The sequence below is a fragment of the Pan troglodytes genome, chromosome 6, assembly GCF_028858775.2.
Source record: "Pan troglodytes isolate AG18354 chromosome 6, NHGRI_mPanTro3-v2.0_pri, whole genome shotgun sequence".
In the NCBI taxonomy this organism is placed as follows: domain Eukaryota; kingdom Metazoa; phylum Chordata; class Mammalia; order Primates; family Hominidae; genus Pan; species Pan troglodytes.
This window is the reverse complement of record NC_072404.2, coordinates 100,192,651-100,204,744: the sequence shown is the minus strand read 5'-3', so window position 1 is coordinate 100,204,744 and position 12,094 is coordinate 100,192,651. Positions and strand designations below refer to the sequence as shown.

Sequence of the window (12,094 nt, the reverse complement as noted above, 5' to 3'; positions counted from 1 at the left end):
GGCGGTTATGTCTTTCTCTGTTCATTTATGTTTATAGGAATTTTACCTACGTTTGAAGGCTCAGCCCAAATCCCATGTCTTCCATGACCACATCAGTGATCTCTAACTCTTTTCATTCAGAAACCACTATGGCCCTTTTTTTAAAAAAATTTTATTTTAAGTTCTGGGATACATGTATAGAACATGCAGGTTTGTTACATAGGCATACACGTGCCATGGTGGTTTGCTGCACCTATCAACCCATCTTCTAGGGTTTAAGCCCCGCATGCATTAGGTGTTTGTCCTGATTCTCTCCCTCCCCTTACCCCCCATCCCCCGAAAGGCCCCAGTGTGTGAAGTTACCCTCCCTGTGTCCATGTGTTCTCATTGTTCAACTCCCACTTATGAGTGAGAACATGCAGTGTTTGGTTTTCTGTTTCTGTGTTAGTTTGCTGAGAATGATGGCTTCCAGCTTCATCCATGTCCCTGCAAAAGACATGAACTCATTCTTTTTTATGGCTGCATAGTATTCCATGGTATACAAGTGCCACATTTTCTTTATCCAGTCTATTGTTGATGGGCATTTGGATTGGTTCCAAGTCTTTGCTATTGTGAATAATGCCACAATAAACATATGTGTGTATGTGTCTTTATAGGAAAATGATTTATAATCCTTTGGGTATATACCCAGTAATGGGACTGCTGGGTCAAATGTTATTTCTGGTTCTAGGTCCTTGAGGAATTGCCATACTGCATTCCACAATGGTTGAACTAATTTACACTCCACCAATAGTGTAAAAGTGTTCCTATTTCTCCACAGCCTCACCAGCATCTGTTGTTCCCTGACTTTTTAATGATTGCCATTCTAACTGGCATGAGACGATATCTCATAGTGGTTTTGATTTACATTTATATAATGACCAGTGATGATGAGCTTTTTTTCATATGTTTGTTGATATGGCCATTTTCATTACTGCTTAAATTATATTGAAACACAAACTGCACTCTGGGTTAGTTCCATTTTGATGGCAATAGGAAAAGAGTTGGGATGTTACTAGTCAGTGCTTGATTCACACCACAACCCTTAGAACATAAAGCCCTAAGTTGGCAATAGTTTATAATTGAACACAATTGACTGTATCATAAAGTACAATGTAGTAAGTGCTAAAAGGTAAGTGTACACAAATAAAACAACAACAAAAATGAACAAAAAGTACAAAGAAAGAAAAAGATTGTTTCTATGAAAGCCAGAAAGATTTCAGGGAAGAGGCAGCACTAACATGACCTTGAAGAATGCTCAAAGCAGAGCTGAGGAAGACTCAAACTTTAAACAGGCAAGAGAGTCCTTCTTCTGAGATGTAGCTTCTCTGGCTGCTTCTCCACTATGGAATCATAAAAGTTCAGCTTGTCAGTTGCCATTTACAATCAGCTTCCTGGCTGCATAAGTTACTCAATAAGTTTTGTTTGTTTCTTTTGAGATGGAATCTTGCTCTGTCACCCAGGCTGGAGTGCAGTGGCACAATCTCGGCTCACTGCAACCTCCACCTCCTCGGTTCAAACAATTCTCCTGCCTCCCTAGTAGCTGCGATTACAGGTGTGAGCCACCACGCCTGGCTAATTTTTGTATTTTTAGTAAAGATGGGGTTTCACCATGTTGGCCAGGCTGGTCTCGAACTCCTGACCTCAGCGATCTGCCTGCCTCAGCCTCCCAAAGTGCTGGGATTACAGGATTGAGCCACCACGCCCGGCCACAATGTAGTTTTTATTTTTGTTTTTTGCTCATATTGGGTTATTTTCTCTCGCTAAACAAGTATTTTGTGATTAAAATTGTCAAAAATTGACAGGAATGATAATTTTTTTAAAAAAAGCTCTGATGTAAAATGTGGCTCATGTTTTTTGTAATGACAGGACAGCTGGATAGCATCAACAGGAGACCCCTGAAACTTTCGTTCCGACTGACTGTAAGAGTACTTACTCAAGGGCCACCTCTTCTATCAGTTTCAAAGCTCTTTTAATTTACCCACGATTTCTATCTCACTCTTTCCCTTCAACAGACTTTGGCAATTACAGTCCTATAATTCAACCAATTATACATCTTTCTTTACTAATAAATTTTAAGATCTTTGAGAATAGGAGGTATCAGTTACAGAAGTTTAGAGTCAACAAAAGTTTTATTTCTGATAATAAAAGTAACACATATTTAGAGAATTTGGAAGAAAGAGAAATAGATAAAGATATTAAATCACTAATGTTGACACTTGAATTTTCTTCTTTTTTGGCTAAACCTATAAATAGGTATTTTAATAAAATTAGGAGAAAATGTAGGTGAGGTATAATTTACAAACCATAAAATATACCACCCGTAAGTATAAAATTCAGTGCTTTTTAGTAACTATACAGAGTTCTGCAACCAATGCCATAACTCAGATTTGTTTGTTTTACATTCTTCGGACCCTAACTATTATTTATATTACATTACATTAAGATCATTTTTTATTTTTTTGAGACAGAGTCTCGCTTTGTTGCCCAGGCTGGAGTGTAGTGGCGCGATCTCAGCTCAGTGCAACCTCTGCCTCCTGGGTTCAAGCAATTCTTCTGTCTCAGCCTCCCAAGTAGCTGGGATTACAGGCACATGCCACCGTGCCCAGCTAATTTTTGTATTTTTAGTAGAGACGGGATTTTGCCATGTTGGCCAGGCTGGTCTCAAACGCCTGACCTCAGGTGATCCACCCGCTTCAGCCTCCCAAAGTGCTGGGATTACAGGCATGAGTCACCACGCCCAGCCAGATCAGTCATTTTTGTTAAACAATTTTACTGAAGTATAATTTATCCATGGTAAAACCCACCAGTTGTATGCATACAATTCAATAGTTTTCAGTAAATTATTATACAGTTGCCCAACTATAAGCACAATCCAGAACTGACACATTTTCCCCACACCAGAGAGTTGTAACAGTTGACTGTCAATCCTTGCTCCCAGCTCGTCCCAGGCAACTTTTTCTGGAAAGTTCTGGGAGCTGAGATTGTGCCACTGCACTCCAGCCTGGGCGACAGAGGAAGATTCCATCTCAAAAGAAACAAACAAACAAAATACGCTTGGTATATACAACCAAGCGTTATTTAACTTAGCACAGTGTTTATGAGGTTCAAACATGTATCAGTAGTTAGCTCTTTTTTACTGCTGTACAAATATACCATATTTTATTTATCAACTCAACAGTTGATGGACATTTAACTTGTTTCCAGATTTTGGCTATTCTGCATAATAATACTGGAAACACTTAGGTAAATGTCTTCATGTGGAAGTATGTTTTCATCTCTCTTGGGTAGACAATACCCAGGAGTGAAGTCACTGGGTCATATGATAATTTAATATTTAACCTTTAAAAAACAGTCAAACTATTTTCCAAAGTGGGTGTACCACAAGCAGATATTCCCAACAGCAATGTTTAAGGTTCCATTATTCCATATGAAACACTTGGTATGGTTGCTCCCCTCAATTATAACCGTTATACTGGGTGTGCAGTAATAGCTCACTGTGGTTTTTAATTTTCATGTCCTTTATGATTAACAACTTTGAAAACCATTGCACGGTCTTATTAGCCATTCATATATTTCTTTTTTTATTATTAGTATACTTTAAGTTTTAGGGTACCTGTGCACAATGTGCAGGTTAGTAACATATGTATACATGTGCCATGCTGGTGTGCTGCACCCAGCAACTCGTCATTTAACATTAGGTATATCTCCTAATGCAATCCGTCCCCCCTCCCCCAACCCCACATCAGGCCCCAGTGTGTGATATGCCCCTTCCTGTGTCCATGTGTTCTCATTGTTCAATTCCCACCTATGAGTGAGAACATGCCGTGTTTGGTTTTTTGTCCTTGCGATAGTTTGCTGAGAATGATGGTTTCCAGCTTCATCCATGTCCATACAAAAGACATGAACTCACCATTTTTTATAGCTGCATAGTATTCCATGGTGTATATGTGCCACATTTTCTTAATCCAGTCTATCATTGTTGGATATTTGGGTTGGTTCCAAGTCTTTGCTATTGCGAATAGTGCCACAATAAACATACATGGGCATGTGTCTTTATAACAGCATGTTTTATAATCCTTTGGGTATATACCCAGTAATGGGATGGCTGGGTCAAATGGTATTTCTAGTTCTAGATCCCTGAGGAATCACCACACTGACTTCCAAAATGGTTGAACTAGTTTACGGTCTCACCAACAGTGTAAAAGTGTTCCTATTTCTCCACATCCTCTCCAGCACCTGTTGTTTCCTGACTTTTTAATGATTGCCATTCTAACTGGTGTGAGATGGTATCTCATTGTGGCTTTGATTTGCATTTCTCTGATGGCCAGTGATGATGAGCATTTTTTCATGTGTCTTTTGGTTGCACAAATGTCTTTTGAGAAGTGTCTCTTCATATCCTTCACCCACTTTTTGATGGGGTTGTTTTTTTCTTGTAAATTTGTTTGAGTTCATTGTCGATTCTGGATATTAGCCCTTTGTCAGATGAGTAGATTGCAAAAATTTTCTCCCATTCTGTAGGTTGCCTGTTCACTCTGATGATAGTTTCTTTTGCGGCGCAGAAGCTCTTTAGTTTAATTAGATCCCATTTGTCAATTTTGGCTTTTGTTGCCATTGCTTTTGGTGTTTTAGACATGAAGTCCTTGCCCATGCCTATGTCCTGAATGGTATTGCCTAGGTTTTCTTCTAGGGTTTTTATGGTTTGAGGTCTAACGTTTAAGTCTTTAATCAATCTTGAATTATTTTTTGTATAAGGTGTAAGGAAGGGATCCATTTTCAGCTTTCTGCATATGGCTAGCCAGTTTTCCCAGCACCATTTATTAAATAGGGAATCCTTTCCCCATTGCTTGTTTTTGTCAAGTTTGTCAAAGATCAGATAGTTGTAGATATGCAGCATTATTTCTGAGGGCTCTGTTCTGTTCCATTGGTCTATATCTCTGTTTTGGTACCAGTACCATGCTGTTTTGGTTACTGTAGCCTTGTAGTATAGTTTGAAGTCAGGTAGCATGATGCCTCCAGCTTTGTTCTTTTGTCTTAGGATTGACTTGGCAATGGGGGCTCTTTTTTGGTTCCATATAAACTTTAAAGTAGTTTTTTCCAGTTCTGTGAAGAAAGTCATTGGTAGCTTGATGGGGATGGCATTGAATCTATAAATTACCTTGGGCAGTATGGCCATTTTCACGATACTGATTCTTCCTATCCATGAGCAGGGAATATTCTTCCATTTGTTTGTATCCTCTTTTATTTCATTGAGCAGTGGTTTGTAGTTCTCCTTGAAGAGGTCCTTCATGTCCCTTGTAAGTTGGATTCCTAGATATTTTATTCTCTTTGAAGCAATTGTGAATGGGAGTTCACTCATGATTTGGCTCTCTGTTTGTCTGTTACTGATGTATAAGAATGCTTGTGATTTTTGTACATTGATTTTGTATCCTGAGACTTTGCTGAAGTTGCTTATCAGCTTAAGGAGATTTTGGGCTGAGACAATGGGGTTTTCTAGATATACAATCATGTCATCTGCAAACAGGGACAATTTGACTTCCTCTTTTCCTAATTGAATACCCTTTATTTCCTTCTCCTGCCTAATTGCCCTGGCTTCCAACACTATGTTGAATAGGAGTGGTGAGAGAGGGCATCCCTGTCTTGTGCCAGTTTTCAAAGGGAATGCTTCCAGTTTTTGCCCATTCAGTATGGTATTGGCTGTGGGTTTGTCATAGATAGCTCTTATTATTTTGAGATACCTCCCATCAATACGTAATTTATTGAGAGTTTTTAGCATGAAGGATTGTTGAATTTTGTCAAAGGTCTTTTCCACATCTATTCAGATAATCATGTGGTTTTTCTCTTTGGTTCTGTTTCTATGCTGGATTATGTTTTTTTGATTTGCATATGTTGAACCAGCCTTGCATCCCTGGGATGATGCCCACTTGATCATGGTGGAAAAGCTTTTTGATGTGTTGCTGGATTTGGTTTCCCAGTATTTTATTGAGGATTTCTGCATCGATGTTCGTGAGGGATATTGGTCTAAAATTCTCTTTTTTTTTGTTGTGTCTCTGCCACGCTTTGGTATCAGGATGATGCTGGCCTCATAAAATGAGTTAGGGAGGATTTCCTCTTTTTCTATTGATTGGAATAGTTTCAGAAGGAATGGTACCAGCTCCTCCTTATACCTCTGGTAGAATTCAGCTATGAATCCATCTGGTCCTGGACTTTTTTGGTTGGTAAGCTGTTAATTATTGACTGAACTTCAGAGCCTGTTATTGGTCTATTTGGAGATTCAACTTCTTCCTGGTTTAGTCTTGGGAGGGTGTATGTGTAGTCTTGGGAGGAATTTATCCATTTCTTCTAGATTTTCTAACTTATTTGCATAGAGGTGTTCATAGTATTCTCTGATGGTAGTCTGCATTTCTGTGGGATTGGTGGTGATATTCCCTTTATCATTTTTTATTGCTTCTATTTGATTCTTCTCTCTTTTCTTCTTTATTAGTCTTGCTAGCGGTCTATCAATTTTGTTGATCTTTTCAAAAAACTAGCTCCTGGATTCATTTTTTTGAAGGGTTTTTTGTGTCTCTATTTCCTTCAGTTCTGCTCTGATTTTAGTATTTCTTGCCTTCTACTAGCTTTTGAATGTGTTTGCTCTTGCTTCTCTAGTTCTTTTAATTTGTGATGTTAGGGTGTCAATTTTAGATCTTTCCTGCTTTCTCTTGTGGGCATTTAGTGCTATAAATTTCCCTCTATACACTGCTTTGAATGTGTCCCAGAGATTTTGGTATGTAGTGTCTTTGTTCTCATTGGTTTCAAAGAACATCTTTATTTCTGCCTTCATTTTGTTATGTACCCAGCAGTCATTCGGGATCAGGTTGTTCAGTTTCCATGTAGTTGAGTGGTTTTGAGTGAGTTTCTTAATCCTGAGTTCTAGTTTGATTGCACTGTGGTCTGAGAGACAGTTTGTTATAACTTCTGTTATTTTACAGTTGCTAAGGAAAGCTTTACTTCCAACTATGTGGTCAATTTTGGAATAGGTGTGGTGTGGTGCTGAAAAGACTGTATATTCTGTTGATTTGGGGTGGAGAGTTCTGTAGATGTCTATTAGGTCCACTTGGTGTAGAGCTGAGTTCAGTTCCTGGATATCCTGGTTAACTTTCTGTTTCGTTGATCTGTCTAATGCTGACAGTGGGGTGTTAAAGTCTCCCATTATTATTGTGTGGGAGTCTAAGTCTCTTCGTAGGTCTCTAAACACTTGCTTTATGAATCTGGGTGCTCCTGTATTGGGTGCATATATATTTAGGATAATTAGCTCTTCTTGTTGAATTGATCCCTTTACCATTCATTATGTAATGGTCTTCTTTGTCTCTTTTGATCTTTGTTGGTTTAAAGTCTGTTTTATCACAGACTAGGATTGCAACCCCTGCCTTTTTTTGTTTTTCATTTGCTTGGTAGATCTTCCTCCATCCCTTTATTTTGAGCCTACGTGTGTCTCTGCACATGAGATGGGTTTCCTGAATATAGCACACTGATGGGTCTTGACTCTTTATCCAACTTGCCAGTCTGTGTCTTTTAATTGGAGCATTTAGCCCATTTACATTTAAGGTTAGTATTGTTATGTGTGAATTTGATCCTGTCATTATGATGTTAGCTGGTTATTTTGCTCGTTAGTTGATGCAGTTTCTTCCTAGCCTTGATGGTCTTTACAACTTGGCATGTTTTTGCAGTGGCTGTTACCGGTTGTTCCTTTCTATGTTTAGTGCTTCCTTCAGGAGCTGTTGTATGGCAGGCCTGGTGGAGACAGAAATCTCTCAGCATTTGCCTTTCTGTAAAGTATTTTATTTCTCCTTCACTTATGAAGCTTAGTTTATCTGGATATGAAACTCTGGGTTGAAAATTCTTTTCTTTAAGAATGTTGAATATTGGCCCCCACTCTCTTCTGGCTTGTAGGGTTTCTGCCAAGAGATCCGCTGTTAGTCTGATGGGCTTCCCTTTGTGGGTAACCCAATCTTTCTCTCTGGCTGCCCTTAACATTTTTTCCTTCAATTCAACTTTGGTGAACCTGACAATTATGTGTCTTGGAGTTGCTCTTCTCCACGAGTATCTTTGTGGTGTTGTCTGTATTTCCTGAACTTGAACGTTGGCCTGCCTTGCTAGATAAGGGAACTTCTCCTGGGTAATATCTTGCTGAGTGTTTTCCAACTTGGTTCCATTCTCCTCGTCACTTTCAGGTACACCAATCAGATGTAGATTTGGTCTTTTCACATAGTCCCGTATTTCTTGGAGGCTTTGTTCATTTCTTTTTATTCTTTTTTCTCTAAACTTCTCTTCTCACTTAATTTCATTCATTTGATCTTCCATCACTGATACCCTTTCTTCCAGTTGATCGAATTGGCTACTGAGGCTTGTACATTCGTCATGTAGTTCTTGTGCCTTGGTTTTCAGCTCCATCAGGTCCTTTAAAGACTTCTCTGCACTGGTTATGCTAGTGAGCCATTTGTCTATGTTTTTTCAAGGTTTTTAACTTCTTTGCTGTGGGTTCGGACTTCCTCCTTTAGTTCAGAGTAGTTTGATCATCTGAAGCCTGCTTCTCTCAACTTGTCAAAGTCATTCTCTGTCCAGCTTTGTTCTGTTGCTGGTGAGGAGCTGCATTCCTTTGGAGGAGGAGAGGCACTCTGATTTTTAGAGTTTCCAGTTTTTCTGCTCTGTTTTTTCCCCATCTTTGTGGTTTTATCTACCTTTGGTCTTTGATGATGATGACGTACAGATGGGTTTTTGGTGTGGATGTCCTCTCTGTTTGTTAGTTTTCCTTCTAACATTCAGTACCCTCAGCTGCAGGTCTGTTGGAGTTTGCTGGAGGTCCACTCCAGACCTGTTTGCCTGGGTATCAGCAGCGGAGGCTGCAGAACAGCAGGTATTGGTGAACAGCAAATGTTGCTGCCTGATCATTCCTCTGGAAGTGTTGTCTCAGAGGAGTAACCGGCCATGTGAGGTGTCAGTCTGCCCCTACTGGGTGGTGCCTCCCACTTATGCTACTCGGGGGTCAGGGACCCACTTGAGGAGGCAGTCTGTCCATTCTCAGATCTTCATCTGCATGCTGGGAGAACCACTACTCTCTTCAAAGCTGTCAGACAGGGACATTTAAGTCTGCAGATGTTTCTGCTGCCTTTTGTTTGGCTATGCCCTGCCCCCAGAGGTGGAGTCTACAGAGGCAGGCAGGCCTCCTTGAGCTGCAGTGGGCTCCACCCAGTTTGAGCTTCCCGGCCACTTTGTGTACCTACTCAAGCCTGGGCAATGGCGGGTGCCCCTCCCCCAGCCTCGCTGCTACCTTGCAGTTTGATCTCAGACTGCTGTGCTAGCAATGAGTGAGGCTCCGTGGGTGTAGGACCCTCAGAGCCAGGCACGGGATATAATCTCCTGGTGTACCGTTTGCTAAGACCATTGGAAAAGCACAGTATTAGGGTGGGAGTGACCTGATTTTCCAGGTGCCGTCTGTCACCCCTTTCTTTGACTAAGAAAGGGAATTCCCTGACCCCTTGTGCTTCCCAGGTGAGGCGATGCCTCGCCCTGATTTGGCTCATGCTCGGTGCGCTGCACTCAGTGTCCTGCACCCACTTTCCAACACTTCCCAGTGAGATGAACCCGGTACCTCAGTTGGAAATGCAGAAATCACCTGTCTTCTACATCACTCACGCTGGGAGCTGTAGACTGGAGCTGTTCCTATTTGGCCATCTTCACCATTCATATATTTCTTTGCTGAAATGTCTATTCAAATAAATTCCCCATTTAAAAAAATTGTGGGGGTCTTTTCATTGTTGAGTTTTGGACCTCTTTATACATTTTTAATATAAATCCTTTATCCAATATATTATTTGGAAATATTTTCTACCAATTTGTGACTTGTCTTTTCATTTCTTTAATGGTGTCTTTTTAAGAGGACAACTCCAATTTATTGATTTTCATTTATATATTACGTTTTTGCTGTCATATCTATGAAATATTTGTGTAATCCAAGGGCACAAAATTTTCTACCAGATTTCCTTCCAGAAGTTTTAACTTTTATCTCCTACACTGAGGTCTTTGATCAATTTTGAGTTGACATTTGTGTATATTATTATATAAGGGTGTATATCCTTTTGCATTTGAATATCCAATTGTCATAGCACCATTTATTGAAAAAGTTATTTCTCCATTGAATTGCCTTGCAACTTATTAAAAATCAACTGCCCACAAATGTCAGGGTTCATTTTTGAACTTTCCATTCTATGCTGTGAATCAATATGTTTATTTTCACAACTATAACATACTGTCTTGATCTCTGTAGCTTTATACAAAGTTTCTGAAATTACATAGTGTAAGTCTTCCTACTTTGTTCATTTTCAAAACTGTTCTGGCAATTCCAGTTCATTACATTTTCATATAATGTAATATATGAAATATAATTGTAGCTCAGATGGCCAATTTCTACAAAAAGCTGGCTGGGATTTTGACAGGTGTGACATTAAATCAATAGAGAAATTTGGGGTGAGGTGTCATCTTAACAATACGAGATCTTCAATCCATAAACATGGTACATCTTTTTATTTATTTTAATCTTCCTTTATTTCTTTCCATCAAGATTTTGTAATTTTCAGTACAAAAATTCTAAATATGTTTTGTTAGATTTATCCCCAGGTATTTCTTTTTTATTATAAGTATTTAAAGTGATTATAAGTGGTATTGTATTCTAAATTTTGTTTTCCACATGTTCATTGCTAGTATACACAAATATGGCTGTGTGTGTGTATGTTGAGAATATTCCTTTCTATTCAAAGTTTGTTAAGCCTTTAACACGAATAGGTGTTAGCTTTTGTAACGAACATTTTTTACATCTATGGGAATAATAATGTGATTTTTAAACTTTATTCTATTAACATGGTATTACATTAAATGATTTTGAGATGTCAAACTGAACTTTAAGATACCCCCCTTGCTCATGGGTTACATTTTTTTAAAGCAACTTATAGTAGCTATGTTAATTACTATCATGACAAGAAGTTTACAAGTACATTACAAATTCTCATCATTTTTAAAAATTAACCCAGAAATTTTGAATGGAAGAATGTATTATCTTTGAACAAACACCTCAATTTAAAAATCCCAGTGTAAATCCTAACAGTCATTTACTGGCAAGTTTTGTAACACAGGACATTTTATTTATGTCTAGGCCTCAATTTCCTCACCTGTAACTTGGATATATTAAAACCTACATATAACATAAGATTTGGTGAAAATCAAACAAGATAGTGTTTTTTAAAGATTGGCAAAGTAGGAACTGAAAAAATCCATGGGATTTTTAGAAGTTATACATGAATTCAGATTAGAACTCCTTATATAATCCTCCTAAAAATGTCTTAAATATAAAAGTATCATATCTCAATTTATATTTCTAGTTGACAAAATAGGACAAAATGTCATATAAATTTTTTACAAATTTAAAGCAGCCAAGAATTCAGTTACTTGATTTTAAAAAACAAACTTTATCCTTTAAAATTATTAATATAAAAAAGAAAACATATGACTTTCATAGTTTTTAATCATGATTTAACACTTGACAAGTTTTTGTTGATATCAGTTGGCAGACACCCATCAGATTACTCAGACTTAGAATAACAATTGTGGCAATTTACATAAGCTTACTTAGAATTACAGTCTAGACTCATGGATTTTTATCTTCCATTTACAAAATTTTTGCCTGTCAATTATAAAAACGCTTTAAGCAATTCATGTTAATTTTTTCAGTGACAGACATAAAGGGTGATTGTTAGAAGGTTTAAAAAATATTTTAACCCAATAAATGTGCATCATATTAATGCATGTATGCATTGAGAATAATAGTGATACAATTATAGATCTTTTTTCCAGGTAAAAGATTCATGATGGTAATATTATTTTAATTATAAAGCTCTAAAATAATATGGTCTCCATTTCAAAAATGAAAAAACTAAAGACAAAATATGTTAAGTACTTGCTTATGATCACATAGCTAGAGGTACAGTCTCCATCAAGACTGAAAAATTTCCAGCTCCTCGCTTATGGAGCTTTCTCAATCTCG

At 38.1% G+C, this 12,094-nt stretch overlaps 1 protein-coding gene across 17 annotated transcripts in view; it reads right to left on the bottom strand.

Moving 5' to 3' along the window:
- Positions 1 to 12,094, bottom strand: part of CDK14 (cyclin dependent kinase 14) — a 640,904-nt gene that overhangs the window by 389,421 nt on the left and 239,389 nt on the right. The window lies entirely within an intron of this gene.